Genomic DNA, 19,141 nt, shown 5'->3' with positions numbered 1-19,141 from the left:
ATATTCACTACATTCAAACAAATGACATATCAATAAACAGAGATAATTCTGTAGGTGTGTTTGTTTTATCACGCAATCCAAACATCCTTGCAAAATACAGTCTGACTGCTTTAAACAAAGACCTGTTTATAGGTTTCAACAAGGGTTTGTCCTTCAGGCCTCACGCAGGAAAAATTTGCAGGTTAATGGGGGCTTTGATCCTGCAAATCCTTATACAGGCAGGGGTAATCTGCAAATGAAACTACTGACATGAGTATAACGTAGTAGTATTGGGCCTCAAGTCATTGCACACTTGTATGCCCTAAAAATGTAGGTATTTTTATGCAGAGCTATAAATGGACAAAGAAAAGACAAAACAAAATTTTGCTTTTCATTCCACAGCGATATATTGGATGTAAAGGGTTAAAATGGAATATGAACTACAGTTTTTAATTTACAGAAGGGCTTTATATCTTCAGGAGAAAGATTATAAAAGTTTCTGAAATATTAATAAATATGTTTGAATATGTTTTAAGAAGTCATAATTCGATTTTAATAGTACACTGTTGTAATGATATAATAATATTTTTGCGTGCTAACTAATGGAATCATCTCAATTTATTAGCAGTGTAACCCAAGAAATCTTATAGAAAAAAAGAAAAAAAATCATTGCTCATAGGCAGACTGAAATAAAAATAGATGGTATTTAATACTGATTAATGAGTAATTAATCAATAATTGTAGCACACCCTCAGGTAAATAAGCACTACTATAGGTATATAAGGATTGCCATATTGGATCAGACTTACTGTCCATATAACCTGATATTGACTGTGAATATACTAGGTGCTACAGAGAAAGATGCAAGACACCTGCAGTAAAATAACCTGCCCATAAAAAATGGCTTCCTAACCTCCATCTATTAGTCAGATTGATGTCTCAATTTTTTTTATCCTCTCTAGTTATAGCTGACCTTATTTTTTCCTTGTAATCTGCAAATGTTGCCAATTCATTGTTCTTTTTTTTTTTCCAGATATCTTGTAAATGTATTATGCACTACCAGTCTTACTGCAGATCTCAGGATATTTATCATTACCAGGCAGGAAATTGCCTATGTTGTAAATTGTCTTGTTTTCTGTTTTATAGTCAGTTTCTAATCTAAAACGTAGCTTTATCTCCCATCCAATTACTAATTAGTTTCCTTAAAAGCCTCTTACAATGACAGGAGTAAAAGAACTGTAATACTATATTAAACCTGAATTACATCTAGTCCAGCATCATGTCTCCCAGAAATGTCACAGAAAAGTGTAAGAACCTGCAGTAAAATAGATATGAGAGATTCTGCCTAATCCTGCTCTCCAGTGGATAGGGATTAAATTGAATTATGAAACATCCATATGAAACAACAAATAAAAGTCAAAGGTCTGCTAGAGCCAAACGACCCCTTAGCCTAATCCTGTTAGCCAGTTTCAAAAGCCAGTTATTCACAAAGGCATAATGTGGCTAGTGTCATATCTAGATGGTCTTGTTATCCATTATGCAAAAAGGTATTTCCTTTTATCAGTTTAGAATTTGCTACCTCTTAATTTCTTTGACTGTTCCATTGTCCTTATGTTATGAGGCAGGAAGGAACATAGATTACTAATTTATCTTGTCTGGAACATTCATACGTTACGTACTTTTATAATGTCTCCTCTTATTCATCTTGTTTTTATGGTAAACAATCCAAAAAACGTAAACCTTGCCTCATAGACAAGGATTTCCATGCCCCTAATCATTTTCATTCTTTGAACTTACTCCAAGGATGGACTTTGACACTTTTTGAAAGACTAAACAAACATTAGTGGATCCATTCTCTTTTATTTACCCTTGCTGACACACTAACCAAATGCAGTAGATTGATGAGGAAGAAAGCTTTTCTTTTGCATAGCTTGATCTACTTCTCCTTATATCAGGTTCATTTGGGGGGTGCGCGCATGTGTGTGTATATATACATACATACATACATATATATATACACACACACATATAATAGTGCTGTCAAACAATTTAAAAAATTGATTGTGATTAGCAGGGATCCTGGTTTTCCCTGATTAAAAAATCACAAATTCTCTGCTAACCACCCCCCCATATATGTGTGTGTGTATGTGTGTATACACACTACTAATTTCTATATACTCCTACTTACTACACATGCACGCACCCACACACACATATATATACATATATATATATACACACACACACACTGCTACTACATACTAACTAATTTTAATAAAAGATCAGCTACTTTATTCTTAAGATCCTGTTGGAAATATGCCATGTACTTCTGGTGACTTGTTGCTGTTTAAATCTGTTTGTTCCAGCATTTGTTCTTCTGACTAGGTCTCTATGAATAGGAAAGTATTTGATACAGATTCAGGTTTGGCCAATTTGGAGGACATGGATTCTATTCGGAGATTCAGATTGCTGTCCTGAATCTATTTGGCTGAATCAGCTTTGGAAGATTCAGCAATGATTTGGAGAGATTTGGTGATTTGGATCAGCCGGGGAGAGGCAGGCACAGCCAGGCAGCTGCAGGTTCTCCTGCGGTTCCTCCAGCTGAGCCTGCCTCTGCCTGAACAGGCAGACCCAGGGGAGAAGCCCCCATGGCTGCCCTGCCCAGCCCAGCCCAGCCCCATTCCCCACCTGGCCCCAGCCTCCCAGCACTTAAAAAAAAAAAAAAGCCCCACTCTCACTGGCTGCAGGAGTGGCAAATGGGGCCTCTGGGCAGTGGGAGACAGCAGGGATTGCCCCCCCCCACTTGGCACCCATGTGGTAGCTGCCCCATGGTGCAGGTGCAGCATGGCTTGGCAGGGCACTGCATGCAGTCTGGGAGATGGGGCCACTGGGGCTGAGCACTGCAGGGCTGCATCTGACACATGGAGCAGCCCCAGCTCCCAGGAGAATCAAACTTGGGGGCTGGGGAATTGAGCCAGGGGCTGGGGAAATGTTCAGGTCCCTGAACTTTCCCCTAATTCCTGGTTTGATTCCCCAGCTCCCCAATCTTTCCCCCAGCTCTCTGATTGTGCCCCCTGGGAAGAGCTGGAGAAAGCAGGCCCCCAGATGATGCAGGATGACACCAGGCTGCCACTGCCAGCTGGTGATGGTGGTGGCTCTGGGCTATTTCCCCAGCCAGCAGCAGCAGCCTGCTGAAACCCTGCACACAGATCTGGGGGCCACACCACTTGGGAAGAGCTGGGGGAATGATCAGAGAACTGGGGAATCGAACTAGGAGCTCTGGCTGACATGTAGAGCTGCCCGAGCTCCAGGACAGTACACAGCACCCTGCCGAGCTATGTTGCACCCATGCCATGGGGCAGGTGCCAGGTGGGTGAGAGCAATCCCTGCTGCCCCCCACTATCCTGTGCTGCATGACAGGGGCTCTGCCATGAGCTCCCAGAGGCCCCAGTCACCGCTCCTGCAGCCAGTGAGTTCAGGGCTCTTTTTTCTTTTTTTTTTTTCTTTTTAAAGTGCCAGGAGGCTGGGGCCGGGTAGGGGCTAGGGCTGGGCAGGACAGCCATGGAGGCTTCTCCCACAATTCCTCCAGCTGTACCTGCCTCTGTCCCAGTGGAGAGAGCTGTGGGGCCTATGCCCTGCTGCCACTTGCCCAGCTGGCATGGCAGAGCGCAATGCAGGCACAGCTCGCTCTGGGTGGCAGCAGGGCATACCCCCTGCTCCCAGTGCTGTGCCTGCATCGGCACTGGGAGCGGGGACTGTGTCCTGCTGCTGCTTGCCAGCCAGCGTGGGAAGCACAGGATGCAGAAGCAACAGTGCTGGGAGCGGGGGCTATCCCCTGCTGCCACTTGCCCCCTTCTGCCTGGAGTGAGCCGCACACACATCCTGCCCCCCGCCCCCTCCCTGGCTAGGCAGAGCCCCCGATCCCAATGCTGCCATGCCCACATCCCGCCCCAGGTAACACCCACCACCCTGGCTGGGCAGTTTTTTCCCGGCCCCAATCCCTCCCTCCCCCACACCCTTTCCTTCCCTCCTCCCCCAACAGACTTACTAGCTGGAGGCAGATGTCATCTGCCTGTTCAGTCTATGGCTGAACCTCCAAATCAGCTTAATCTTTTTCCAAAGCTTTTCCTAATCAATATGGATGCTTTGGAGCTTTTACTTGATCTCCCAATTTGATTTGAATTCGGAGATTCAGTCCCTGAACCAGGCTGAATCTCCTCCGAATCAAATCAGCTCCTGAAGCTTCACACAGCCCTACTTCTGACTCTGTAATTTCTGGAAGTGCCTCGTTTTTGCTACCTGAAATAAGTGGGTGTTTAATGAACATCCTATGTGGCGAGTACCCATCTGAACATCCTATATGGTGAGAACATCCTATGTGGTGGAGGTGGAAAGCTAAATGATTTTTTTTATATCTCTGTTCTTTATAATTATTTCCCTTACTTGGTAGTCCAGTGGAGGGGATGCACCAATTCTCTTATAGGCTTTGTACTCTGATATTGTGAAATAATTTCTTGCAATTTTCTCTAGGCCTCTTCATTCTCCTGATTTCTGCTCCAACAGTGGGGGCCCAGCAGAAGCAACAGCATTGGTGGTGGCAGCAACAGTGCGATTTCTGCGCTGGTCACAGGGTGTGGGGAATACAGCCCAGTCAGAGTCAGTGCCTGGCAGTAGCAGGGGCAGTGGTGGTGTAGAGCTGTGCATCATCATTGCAACTCCCCCTTTACCTCCTATAGTGTATGTACCTTTCTGTTAAGGCAGTTAGATCAATTGCCCAATTTTCACAGATGCTGGACACTCACAAATCCAGGTGAAGATGATCACAGCAGATTTCATATACTGGATTTTTGTATATGTTTTATTGTTTAGCTTGTATGTTTTATTGTTTAGGTCAGTGATTCTCAACCAAGGTGGCATAGCACAAACACAAGATGCACCCATGGCAGGGGCGGGCAATTATTTTGAGTGGAGACCACTTACTGAGTTTTGGCAAGCTGTCAAGGACTGCATTGGTAGCTCTGCCCCTTGACAGCTGCCCTGATCCTGGTCACCACATTGTAAGCAGAAGTCCAACCCCCTAACCCCTTACCTTTGCCACTGGAAGTCCCTCCCCTTGCACCAGAAGTGCTTCTTTCAGCAAGAGGTTTTGCCAACTTGGAACCAGAAAAATACCAAATTATGTTCTAAAAAGTGAATATCTACAGCATTAATTAATTTGGTTTCAAAAAATGGTTTTGTCCTGATATACATGTGTTTGTGTAGTGTACAAAGAGGTGATTGCACAATAGCTTAAAATGAAGTCTTCCTTCTGTATATTGTGGGGGGGTGGGTATAGGTTTGTGGGGTGAGAGAGCATGTGTGTGGATATGTGGGGTTTGGGTGGGTATGGGGTTTGTGGGGGGATGGGTGCCTGGGATTTGTGAGGGGATGTGGGGGGTCTGCATGTATGGCAGTGCGAGTGGGTGTGGGTGCATGTTTTTGGTGAGGTGTGCATGTGGGACTCAGCCTATGAACACACACACACACACACACACACACACACACCCTCTGCCCCTGTCTAAACACACACACACACACACACACACACACACACACACGCTATCCCTGCCTGCATACAGACACACACACACATGCACGTATGCATGCACACACACCCCCGAGAGCGAAAAGGCTGGGGGTGGGTGGGGCTGAGCTGTTCGGTTCTGCTGTGGCTCCCCCTGGGTCCTACTGCCCCTGGCTCTTGTCAGCTTTGGCAGGCTGCCGGAGCAGATAAATAATAATTTTCTGAATTTTTTAGGGGCCCCGTGGGCCAGATAGAGTGGCCTGGTGAGTTGGATCTGGCCCACAGGCCATATTTTGCTCACCCCTGATCCATGGTGTCAAAAACATTCTTACCGATTGTGATTTTTCTGAGTTGTTTGCATAGAAGAATCGCAGAAGAATTGATCTGTTATTTTCTGTAGTCAAAAAACTGAGTGAAAACTAAGAGTTGGTGGTGATTTTTGGTGGGCATAAATATTTCAGAAGGGTCCTTCACAGTGTTTCTTAGTTGACAGAGTTGAAGGCTTTTGTGAGGTCAAAGAAGGTCATGTAGAGATGTTTAATATTGTTCCCAGTGTTTTTTCTGCAGCTAGCAATCTGTATATCATGTCAGTTGTGCCTCTTGATGCCCTAAACCCTCACTCCAGGAGGAGCTTTTCAGCAAGTGGAAGGAGATGGTTCAGGAGGGTTTCAGGAGGGTTCTTGCAATGCTTTCCTGTAGTGGACAGTAAGGCAATCCCTCTGTAATTTCTACAGTTGGACTTGTCTCCTTTCCTGAAGATTGTCACAATCATGGTGTCCCTGAGGTCATCTGGGATTCCTCATTGTTCAGTGGCAACACGTAGGGGGGTGCAAGGGGGTGCATGTGCACTCCCTCAGAGTGCTGGTGTGCCCCTTGGAAGCAGCGTTCCCTGCTTAGGCAATGGGCAAGTCAGGGCAGGAGAGGGGTGGTGCCCCCCCCCGAGAGTGCCAGCCCTGAGAGCGCCGGCCGGGAGTAGGGACACCAGGAGAAGCGATCCCCACAGCCCCCCATGGCTGATCATACTGACCAGGGTGGGAAGTGCCAGCAGCCTGGAAGGGCCAGTGGCACAACTGGCCACAGGGAACACTCCCCCCCCCTCTCCCCCCGGGTCACTGGCTGGCTGCTGGGCAGTGCAAGTGCTTCCCCTAACTCAAGAGACACCAGTCACCCATGTACATTGTTCCAAATCCTTAAGATGAGGGTATAGAGTTGTGCTGTGAGGTTCTCTCCCCCCTGCTTGAATATTTTGGCAGGGATTCCATCTGCTCCAGATGCCTTCAAACCACTTAGGTATCAGAGACATTGGATACATCTAAGCTTTCACCACTACAGTTCTACTTCCACCTAAAATTCTACTACTATGTAGTATGCAGCTCAACATTGGCCTCCCACATAAGGCTGTTTGGGATTCACAAATGAGGCATCCATGTGCCTAAATCCCCAGAGTTCCCTTTCTATAAGATGTGCTGAAAATTAAGCTAAAATGCAGAGACAGCATTGAATTCAGCACAAAGCACAGCCAGTGGAAGTGGATTCAGACTTTTAAATAATAGTCTAGTTAAAACACTCACCTACAAAGTGGGAGACCTAGGTTTAGTGTCCTCCTCAGCTTGAGGGAGTCCAAACCCACATCTCCCAGGAAAGTGACTTGACCAAAGAGGCTGTATATAGTGTCATGAGGGGGCATTTTCCACCAAGGTAATGTTGTGCTGCAGCTGAGCCACTATGAAGAAAGGTGTGCAAGATTCATAGGTCCAGAGACAAAATAAGCAAGAGGGAGCATGACTGTAGCCCAGCGATGAGGGCACTCTCCTTGGAAATGGAATCCTAGAGTGTCTGTACACGTGTGGGCATGCTGCTCCAACATGTTGCAATTACAGCACACCAAAGCAGAGTCAATTAATCAAGTCTGCTGGAGTGTTCTAATTGGTGTGCTCCAGCAGTCTCGATATCTCATGTATTCAGCGTCCCCATGCTTCAAAATAGTGGCAGGTCCCCTTTAACTAAAGCACCCTTGCTGCCATTTTGAAGCACAGGATGCTTCAGTACACAAGTTGAATGCATGCGACACTGTGGGCACTCTAATTAGAGTGACTCTAAGAGCCTGTAGCAAGTCCATGGCCATGGGGGTAGCCACGACATTCCCTGGTGAGCCAGGCAAGCGCCACATGGCCAGGCTTGGCTGCAGACCTTCCCTTGAATCTTACCCACCACACCTTGCTCTTAATGAGGGTTATAAAAGGGAGGCTGCTTGTGGACTCTGTGTAAGCCTGGGCCTGTGTCAATACCCACTGGCATGAACGACGCATGTCCCTGGAAGCTGGGGGGTATGGTGGTGTCGGGAGTGCGGTGGCATTAAGCAAGAGCTCCCACAGGTGCCACCAGCGCTGTTGGCAGTGGGGGGGCGGGGGGTGGTGAGCGGCAGCCAGGGGTCAGCAACCACCCACAGGTGCCGCCGGCAGCATCTGTGGTGGCCAACAGGGATCACTGACTGCCCACAGACGCCACCGGCAGTGTTGGCAACGGGGGATGGGGAGGGGAGGTGGTGAGCGGCAACCGTCCACAGCCACCACTGACAGTGTCAGTGACAGTGTCGTTGGCACCTTTTTGTAGTGGGTGCACCACCATGCTCAGGAGGCATATGTAGAACCACATGCACCCCCTACACATTGTCCCTGCCCACTGGGCCTCTTCTGGATCCCCTTGGTCACAGTCTTGTGCCCCCAAGCCAATAGCCCCACCCTCTCAGCCTGTCTGTACCTTGGCTAGGCACCCGTTGCCTTAAGGGCTCCCCTACAGTATGACCTACAGCTGTTTTCTCTCTGTGATTTTGCCTCGTTATGCACTCATCCCCTTGGGCCTTCAGACTTCCCTGGTCCCTTACACCACTCCTTCTCAGGGGTCCTGCACACCTCCCCGTCTCTGGGCTCCCAGATCCCTGGTCCTGCATGATGCCCCTTTTCTGGGCTCTCGGACCCTCTGGTTCGGCTTAGCTCTTCCCTGGGTACCAGGATCCTCTAAGGGCTCAAAATAAAACAAAGGCCGCTTGCCTGTAAAACTCAGTCCTCCTCTACCCAGGTGGCTTGCCTCTGCTCTCAGGCCTGCAGATTTGTCTATGTACGTTCCAGCCCCTTTACGAGCCCTGCTGCCCAGAGCACCTCACCCTGTGGAGAGACTGCCTGGCCGGCTCAGGCTCTGGGCTTTCATAGCTTCAGTCTGAGCCCTCTTCTGGTCAGGTGAGTCTCTGACTGGTCCCCTGCACCAGTTTGGGTGCAAAGACTTGTAGTCCGGAGTACCCACTCCCTTGAAAGTGCCCTCATCAATGGGCTACAGGGTCAGCCTCTTTCTTAGTGTCTCTGGCCCTATGAATCTTATGTTTATTTTTCCACAGTACAGCCACTTCAAAAGGAGGATTGGAAGTGCCCCCCCGCCTGCCTAACTGTTGGTGGGAGAGGTGGGTTTGAACACCTTGAGGCTGCAGAGGACATTGGGTTTCCCCACTTCCTGGGTGAGTCCTATGACATCTAAGCTATTCCATATTACAAATGATGAAAAGCAGCTGTATTTTAGAAGAAAAGAGAGCTCTAGTTATCCATAACCAGAAAAACAAGTTACCAGTAAGTCTAGTAAGTGGTTTTGGGCTGTGAACCCCAGTCATATATAATTGGGTTATGTGATATAAGTCAGAGGCAGGACTTTAGACACACCCCTCTCTTCAGCATATTTTATTGTCTGGTTTAGGCATCCACCCTGCTCAGGAAGTTGAGTACTGCATGTTCTACTCTGGAGCACCTAACTCTCCCCATTCACTTTCAGAGAGCTACGGTACCTAACTTGAATATATTAATTTCACTGCCAGAACCAAGCATCTGTATGTGAAACGCCACTGAGATCATCATCTGTAAATCCTTTTGTGTATTTTAGTTCTTAATACAAAAGTGCACTGAGGTCAGCATACACCATTTTAAATGGAGACATATCTTAAGGTGTCTGAAATGAAGTCAGGGGAAAGGTAAAAGCCACTATAACCTACAGCTGGCTTACTCTTAGTCAGTTTGGAAAAGATCTTGGAATTCTTCAACAAATGGACATTTTTCAGAGCAGCAACATTTCCTAAAATGCAGCTGAATCCAGAAACATTGTACTTACCTCCACAATACAGTTTGCTGAGGTGATAAGCAGAGTTACCATATTCCAAAAAAAGGCTAGCAGCAGCCTGCAGAGTCACATTTACAACCTACTAATCATACTTTGTTCATACAGTTGAGACATGGTCTGAGGAGTGTAGTGCATGTGGTGAATACCTGCTATTGCAGCTCTCAAAATGATTTCAGGCAGTAGCCTTTGGGACTCTCAGATGCTGTTTCAGCTACACTTCTTATTTTTCAGCTTTTGTTCACTAAGTCCTTCTTATCCAAAGTTTGGATCCACAAAGAGCGTCAGAGCAGTTAGCTCAGAAGATTTTCAGAAAGATAAGACTATAATTCTGCACAGAAGTTTCGATATGCAATTACTATTGCGTACACTAAGGATGGACTTCCACTTCCTTGTTTGTGTCTAAATGGCATGTTTCTACCCATATAAGTGGTATTTTTGACACTTCCATACAGATAGCAGTTCTACTTCCTTTAAAGTGTGGATTACACAGACTGAGTGTGCACAATAGGCTACAAGCTGGCTGGGCAGGTATGGAGCTACATACACAAATACTTGCCATTCTCAACATCAAAACTTAGCCAGAAACCTAGGATTAACCAGTGTTAGACTCTGGAGGAGGAGGTGGGCCATCCTCTACTTTAGCCCCAATAACTGAAGGCTTAGGCCCAGGGTATTTACCATAGGAAACTGAGGACCCTTTTACCCAGAGGAGATTTGAATTTTCTTCTCTCTAATTCCTGCAGTGCTCTAACTACCACCCCACAGATTAGGCATTATCTTGTCCCATTCTTTTTGAAGCTGTGTTGCAAAAAGCGGTTCGTTTCTTTGGAGGCCCACAAAAATCACAGACACACAAACATCAGCCGGTACAAAAGGATGTATTTGTTTGCAAACAAGGTCAGAGTGGGGCATTGATGCCCAAATCAGCTTCTGACAAACTAATTGTGTTTGCAAGCAGAATTTATCTTCTCTCTCTCCCAGAGGGTTGTGATTGATGGCAGTCACTCATCATGGTGCCCTGTAACCAGTGGGGTCCCTCAAGGCTCTGTCCTGGGACCCATACTGTTCAACATCTTCATTAACGATGTGGACATTGGAGTCAGGAGTGGACTGGCCAAGTTCGCCGATGACACCAAACTTTGGGGCAAAGCATCCACGCCAGAAGATAGGCAGGTGATCCAGGCTGACCTGGACAAGCTCAGCAAATGGGCAGATGAGAACCTCATGGTGTTTAACACCGAAAAATGCAAGGTTCTCCACCTTGGGAGGAAAAACCTGCAGCACCCTTATAGGCTCGGCAGTGCTACGTTGGTTAGCACTACAGAAGAAAAAGACTTGGGGGTCATCATTGACCACAAGATGAACATGAGCCTGCAATGCGATGCTGCGGCTAGTAAAGCGACCAAAACGCTGGCGTGCATCCATAGATGCTTCTTGAGCAAATCCCGGGACATCATTCTCCCCTTGTACTCGGCCTTGGTGAGGCCGCAGCTGGAGTACTGCGTCCAGTTTTGGGCTTCACAATTCAAAAAGGATGTGGAGAAGCTTGAGAGAGTCCAGAGGAGAGCCACGCGCATGATCAGAGGGCAGGAAAACAGATCTTACGATGACAGGCTGAGAGCCATGGGACTCTTTAGCCTGGACAAGCGCAGGCTCAGGGGTGATCTGATGGCCACCTATAAGTTTATCAGGGGTGACCACCAGGATCTGGGGGAACGTCTGTTCACCAGAGCGCCCCAAGGGATGACGAGGTCGAACGGTTATAAACTACTGCAAGACCATTTCAGGCTGGACATAAGGAAGAATTTCTTTACTGTCCGAGCCCCCAAGGTCTGGAACAGTCTGCCAGCGGAGGTGGTTCAAGCACCTACATTGAACACCTTCAGGAGTAAATTGGATGCTTATCTTGCTGGGATCCTATGACCCCAGCTGACTTCCTGCTCTTTGGGCGGGGGGCTGGACTCGATGATCTCCCGAGGTCCCTTCCAGCCCTAATGTCTATGAAATCTCTCCTGAGCACGTGTGCAGACACCGGAACTCTTACAGCTACTTCCGTTTCATACAAGCATACACGTAGTTACATCATTACATACATCGCATGTATAGTATAATTAGCTACTTAAGTATGCAGGGCGGAGAGGTAAATATGCATCAGCTCATTAAGCATGCCCAGAAACTACAACAGTTCGCCAAAAGTTCATACCCCAAGGCCACAGTCAATTGAATTCCAGCTTCTGCGATCAGCATGAGAAAGGCTAAGGCAGGTGAGGGGGAGAAAGGAGCCTTGGGCAGTATTTCTTTCTTATCAGGTACAAGATGCAAGCTGCGCATTTCTAACAATATTCCATTTCTAACAACTGGACCCTGGGCAGCCAAAAGAAGGATCCATGTAGGGCCATAAGGAAGAGAGTGAGAGGGTGTGTCTCAGTGAGTCTGGATGATATGGCGCCTCAGGCCAGATCTAGCCCAGGGCTGGAGGTTGAACACCCCGATGTAAGGCACCCTGTGGCTCAGTCAAGTGAAGTTAGAGAGCCCTGGAAGCTTATCTGTAGTGAAGGATGTCTGTATGCATTTGATCCATAACACAAAACAAAAACAGTCCCTGGTGCAAGGACTGGAATATAAGAACATCTTTACATGTCCTGCAAGGCTGCTTGCAGGTGGTGCAGGGGGCCAGTGAGAGACTCACCTGACCAGAAGAGGGCTCAGACTGGAGCTATGAAAGCCCAGAGCCTGAGCCGGCCAGGCAGTCTCTCCACAGAGTGAGGCGCTCTGGGCAGCAGAAGGGGCTGGAACTTATATAGACAAATCTGCAGGCTTGAGAGCAGAGGCAAGCCGCCTGGGTAGAGAAGGACTGAGTTTTACAGACTCTATGGGCTCAAAACTTTGTTTTATTCCGAGCCTAGAGAGGGTCCTGGTACCCAGGGAAGGGTTAAGCTGAACCAGAGGGTCCAAGAGCCCAGTCAACTGGAGTTAGAGGGCCCTGGAAGCTTCTCTGTAGTGAAGGATGACTGTGAAGGATGTTCATAAAGCAAACAAAGGTTTGGGAAAACAGTGTTTCTCAGCAGTATGGCCTGAAAAGCCAACCCTATAAAGGGACAAGAATTAAGCCTAAAGAAGAAAAAGAACTGGTTCTGCCTTGGTGCTCTTGTATGTTAGTTTCTAAATACAGAATCAGGATGCCAGTATGTAATTATAAGAATTAACTGACCTTGCAACGTGGCTACAACAAATAGACGGGTATGTTTGTTGTACTGAACTGGTTATGGGAGTCTGCCAGGATAGAACTGTCTCTGGCCATTATAAAGGAGGGAAATGGAGATCTTATTCTTGAAGGAGAAACTCTGATGGGATTAGGCTTGATGAAAAGAAAAATATCAGCAAAGCAGAAGAGCCACAGGGACTGCTGCAGGGAATGAAAGGTAAGACTATAGCTGTTAGTATAAATGTACAAATAGAGAAGCATGTATGAAGTGTGTACATCTTTTCCTTCTTAAAATAGGATTTCTTTGAAGAGTAAGTAAGAATGTAGACACAAAAGTACACTAGACCCTGTAGGGTACCACGTGATGATAGACAATGTATTTATACTTGTCCGACACCGATGCAGTCGTGACATAAACCACATGTGTCTTAGTAACAGAATTGGCTTAGAGCTGACTTATAGTCCCATATACTAAATGCATATTTAAATTGCTGCCATCCCACATGAAGATGGTCAAAGCTACTGTAAGCTGAATTCTGTGGTGCACATTTCAAACACTGTAATCAGATCTTTGGGTAGGTTTCTCTCTCTCCCACCCATGCTAGAACTATAGGAAAAGTCAAAAAATAAAACTCAGAGATAGAAAACATGCAAAAATTTACTTTTCACAAGCTTCAAAAAATGAACAAATACAGCATAATGGATTTGCATTTTCTTTTATTTTGAAAACAATTTGAGAATCGTATTAAAGCCTTGATTCCAGGCAAGGCTGACTGAAAAAATGTTCAGATGCAATAAATGACTGTTTAGTTTAGTCTAAAACTGGTAAGGTGAAAAACTCCTGCAAAGTCTCACTTAAATATAGTAACATCCAATTTCAGTGATGTAATAAATATAAATAAGATGTCCATCAATTTAGTTGGTAATTTTGAAAGATTTCCACAAATACTCTGCAATCCCCTGAAGCATCTGAAAACCACAAATACTGTGCAGTTATTTTGTCTGCTATTTAGATAATAAATGTAGCTTGTTTTCTGCTGTTATTCTGTTAGTGTTTTTATTATTGTTCTGCTTTGACTAGTGCATCATAGCCTTTGTTGTCAAATTAATTAATTGGCCTCTACATTTTAATGTTCTAATTCTGTGCTTGAAGCTTTCAGTGGGCAAGATTTTATGCAGCTTAGATCTTATTTGGATTTTCAAGCAAATATAATTTGTGCTTTCTACCTGGGTATTTAAATATCTGTTCAAACTAAAGAAAACAAAACCCTTAGGTATACAGGTTTAAGCACATAAAGGCAATTACACTAACAAAAATTTGGCCCAACAGCTAATCTGAGACTATTTTAAAGCAATGGATCTGCAGTATGAATTTTATTTAGCAGTTCATTTAAACTTGTTTCTCCACATTCCTGACATCAGCTGCTTCTACAAGCAGCTACTCAAGGGAGTGGGCAGCAAAAAAAACTGTTCTAGTTGCATCATATTAATGTAAATTACTTTTGATATATACTTAAACAAGTCTTCTGCACAATTTCCTCAATTATTTTAAAGTCCTGCCAATACAAGATAGCATAAAATGAGCTTCATTTACAATCCAGTGTATGTAGGTACAGAGTAATCTGAAGACAAGTAGTTCTGAAAATCATATAGCACTACCAGATGCACAGGTCCCTGCTCTAACTCATAGTGCTTCACAGAAAGTGCTGTGAGTTAGAGTGACACCCTCCCACCTCCCACTGACCCAACAGCTGCTTTGGAGCCAATCCACCTAAGGAGCCTGCCTGCAGCCTCTCTCCCCTAGCCCTGTTCCCCCTCCCAGCTCTGGTGCTATCTGCAAGAAAGGAGGGGAAGGAGCTGAGGGGTACGGTTTGCTGTAGATGAGGAGGGGGGAGGGGGGCATCAGGTGGGAGGTAGTTCCAGTCCACCTGCCCCCACTCCAGCTCAGGCTGGGCAAACCCCAGCCTGCAGCTCACTCCCCCTCCCTTTGCCCTTTCCCTTCCTGTAGACAGCACCAGGGGTGGGACTGGGCTGCATCAGGCCAGCCCCAACTGTATGGAGTATTAACAGAAGTTCCCAAAGGCACTCCATTTTGGAGTGCCTTCATCTGATCTCTCATTAGATGGGGGTTAATTTGTCACATGATTGGCCACTATTAAAGGACTCTGGAGTTAATTTGTCACATGATTGGCCACTATTAAAGGACTCTGGAGTCGTGCACTTCTGTCAAGGCATGGCTGTAGAACAGTTTCAGGGGGCTGATCGCATGAAAATGTCACTTCTGTCAGTGCTCATAATGACTACAGTGACTGCTTGTTGTAACAACTGCAATTGTAACCTATTCTTCCTCAGATCTGTAATCAAGAAAGGGAAAAAGAAATTATGATGTGGGTAACAGACCAGGCTGGATTGCATCAGATTATGGAATCTGCTTTTTCTGCTTGTCATATATAATGTGTTACATTTGGGGAGACTATAATAAAGACTGTGAGGACATTTCTTTTCACTTAAATATATTCAAATGCATTCAATTGTATCAAGTTAGGCATTAACTTTAGGAATTTTACTATATTTGGTAACTGTCATAGTGAAATACTTCCCGCTGACCCTTACTGCAGTTCCAAAGTGTCTAGGGGTATCCCCACCTCTTCTGGGGTGTGGGGGAAGGAGGAACAAAAACTCCCCAGGAGCAGTAACCTACTGGAAGAAGCATGGGAGGTGCGGTCTAGGGAATTCCTGGTGCCACGGCTGCTGCTCATGCTGGCTCTGTCTGGGTTTGTGCGCAGAGGACCATGTCATAAAGATGTACAACATCACAGCTGGGAATGGAGAGTCAGAGAGAAAGGAGCACAACTGCTGAAGAGCTGGATCTGACCTGAGCCTGCCCTGACAGTGGTGAAGTGAGAGGAGCAACAACTGCTTTTCTAATCAGACTCAGAGGAGTCTTAACACCTATCTGCATTCAGCAAGTTTGTAATGGTGGTCTGACGGCCAGCGCCAAGAGGTCCCCCCTGCCCTGCTGGTGGAGAAAAGACAGTGAACCATGAGTTAATCATGCCAGAAAGGGAATATTCCCCCCAGGGACCCTTAGATAAGGGTGCCCCTTTGGACTTTTCTTAAGTGAAGTGATACAAAAGGAATTAGAAGGCTGAGCCCAGTTGGGTGTAGCATATCTAAGCCCCAAGGAATAAGTTAAAAGTGGGCTATGGACTGTTTTATAATATGAACCAATTGTGAGGACAAGAATACTCTGTGTTCCAATGACAGATGACCTGGGAAAGATCCATGAGATTGGGTTGGTGGAAGGACAGTGTTAAAGGTGAGGCAGAGCCTCAAGAAACAACACAGAACCAAGAGTTGCCAGTGAATCAGATCAAGGAGCCTCCCATTTTCATATATACATCAAGACGTGGCAGGTGAGATGGAGGGTGTACAGCTTTTACAATTACCTACCGGGTCAAACTGTCAGGCCCTAAAAACTGGCTCACCGAGGATCACTTCTCAAAGTGTAAGCAGCTGGTCCTGACAAATCACAGTCACTTACAGGTCTCTGGCAAGTGAAGCTTACCTTGTACTTGCAGAATAATAGAATTGTGAGGTTGGAAAGAACATCAGGACCAGGTACAGACATTACGTTTTTGACCGATATAAGTGATCAGAAACCAGTCTATATCCATAGCAGAACAGAAAAAATGGTGGAACCCAGTCTAATATTTGTTCCACCCCCCTGCAAAGGGCAAATGTGTGTTCTGTTTACTATCAGTCTAAACTACACCACTTACAGAAATCCATGTAATTTAGGTTGGATCTGCCTCGGGCTTTTTGAATGTCTGTGCCTAGCCCAAGAACTCATTTAGTCCATCCCTTAGCTCTGAGAAAGCATGGAACATGTTAAAGCTATCCCTGACAGATACTTGTCTAATTTGTTTTGAAATCATCCTGCGTTGAGGATTCCACACCCTTGGGTAACCTGCCCAAGGGCTTAACTACCGTTATAATTAATATACTTCTCCTAATAGCTAACCTACTGTCCCTAGTTGACAGTTAAACCAGTTGCTTTGAATCTTGTCCTCGGCAGACAAGATCAACTGAGAACAATTGATCACTGTGAAAAATCATTGTTTTATAATGAGTTCTTCACTTAAGAAGAGATCATGTCACAAAATTCTAAAGATCTAAGAAATACTTAAAATTATGAGCTTTTTATTTGGTTCAGCAGTTACAGTTGGACAAAATCCAGTGGAGTTTGAAATTTCTATGTGATAACACATTGCTATTCAGTATTACTTTAAAGAACAAACTTAACTAAATTAAAACCACTAAGATATTTTTCTTGCTGCTTTTAAATTGCTATATTTAAAACAAATTATGTGAAACAAATATAATGATACCCTACTGTTTTTTGGTACCTGGTACCTAAACATTGTTGCTTCAACCAAAGCCAGTAAACCTACTTCTGGATGAAGATGCCTATATTTTACATATATATGTTGACTTATATTCAACTTATATCCAAATTTAATGCCCTATGATAATACTGTGCTTGATAAATTTTATGCCATGTAAATTCTGCTTTCTGAGATCCACGGCTGATTAGTTAGTGGAGAATTCATCCCTATGTGGTTTTTAAATGGTCTTAAATAATAGGATGGTTAAATGTTGTAAAAAGTTGTGGTTTTTCCCCCTCACTGTCATGTGCTCAGGGAGATCAAGTCTGACAATAAGAAGGGGGGAAGGGGCTGCAGGAGAAAAAAGCTAGGGAGACAAAGAGACTACCTGACCCCCCAGATTTATTTTCTCTGCTGTAGCAGTGGGAGGGGAAACAAATTCAAAACTAACTTCCAACAAGTATATTTATAATTTTATAATTTTCCATATAAATAATCTAATTACTGCAGGGATCATTTTATATTCAAGGTCATCTTATATTTGAGTAACTATTAGATAAAATGAATGGAGAGAAGTAGGTTACTTTGTGCTCCCTTGGGAACAAAGGCCCAGGATAGAACCCAGTCTCTCCAATCCAGAACAACAGCCATCTCACAGGGCACATCTACACGAGATGCTATTGTGCAGTGGTTACTGCACATATATTTAGTACTTGTATAAGCTCACACTCAACCGCCGCTAATCCCACCTGTTCGTATTCTAGTTGCCACCCCGGCCCACCGTGACCTTGGGGCCTGATTCACTCGGTGTTCGGTTACCCCAACATGACTCTGTAAGGTAACTCGTACAGCATTTAATACTGACCTCAGTACAGCTATTCATGATAGTAAATACTATGCCTGTGTTAGTAAGGATAACTCGTAAGAAATAAAGAAAGGAAGGACATTTCATCCCTGTGTGCACGTCTGATATCCTCCTGCAATATCATAGATGTTAACTGTAAAAAGGAGTTCGCTTACTTGAAGTGGATGTAATTAATTGTCCAGGAGTTCAGTATACAGAAAGTCTTACAGAATTTGCTAACAGCTTAAATGGTCTGAGAAGTGCAAACACTTTTGTCTTTTATCAGGCTCAGAGGAATGTAAGTGTTAACTATTTAGCTATTAACTATTTGACCACTGATCATTTTAAGAGTGGAATGGAAAAGTGGGTAAGCAAGCATGAAGAGAAATGAGAAGTGGGATTTGAGAATTGCTGCAGGAAAGGTAATGCAGATGTAGGAATAGAGAAGATACGTAAAGAGAGGTAAGAGGGAGAGAAAAAGAGGAGATAATAACAGTGAAAGAAAAACAAACCCAAAAAATAGCTATGGCCTAAAGCTAAGGATATTTTCAAACTGAAATACTGACTATGATAATCATATTGACCATATAATAATTACATTAATAATCAAAAGTCTAGTTACTACATAAAATGTCAGATTCTTCCCTCATCTTAATGCAAATCTAGCTAGAGTTCTGATGTGGATTGAAGATTATCATATTGTCCTAAAATTTACCCTTTCCCACTGGCCATTATGAAAAAATTATTTCAGCTTTTTTTCCAAAGAATGAGTTTGAAACCCCTTCCTTCACACAAGCCATGCACAGCTCCAGGCCTCCTAATGATATGTAGCATGCAGCCTCATCTATAAGTTGGGAATCCCTGCCTCATAAGAATACTCTCCCTGCTATAGAATTCAATAGATTGTTTTAAAATATGAAATTTTGCTTCAAGAGTAAATTAAAAGTAAATGTATTTTTTTGAATGGGTGAAAAAGGAAAAAAAATGCACACTGTTTGTGTGTG

At 44.8% G+C, this 19,141-nt stretch overlaps 1 protein-coding gene across 11 annotated transcripts in view; it reads left to right on the top strand.

Moving 5' to 3' along the window:
• The window catches only part of LOC149865537 (uncharacterized), a 40,498-nt gene that overhangs the window by 8,649 nt on the left and 12,708 nt on the right, over positions 1-19,141 (top strand). For 5 of the 11 annotated variants that reach the window (XR_016441723.1, XM_090041949.1, XM_090041948.1 and 2 more), the window contains exons 2-3: positions 15,692-16,321; positions 18,058-18,131. The exons of 1 other annotated variant lie outside the window; for it this stretch is intronic. The gene's annotated coding sequence lies outside the window, so the exon portion shown is untranslated. Of the gene's footprint in view, positions 1-8,933; positions 9,051-13,003; positions 13,123-15,691; positions 16,322-18,057; positions 18,132-19,141 lie in introns of those variants that run through there. 5 more of the 11 variants (XM_090041940.1, XM_090041941.1, XM_090041942.1 and 2 more) reach the window with 5 other exon arrangements.

The sequence above is a fragment of the Crocodylus siamensis genome, chromosome 4 (assembly GCF_052110815.1).
Source record: "Crocodylus siamensis isolate JL-2025a chromosome 4, ASM5211081v1, whole genome shotgun sequence".
Classification (NCBI taxonomy): Eukaryota; Metazoa; Chordata; order Crocodylia; family Crocodylidae; genus Crocodylus; species Crocodylus siamensis.
Note: the sequence above shows the minus strand (reverse complement) of the source record. Positions and strands in the feature narration are given on the sequence as shown.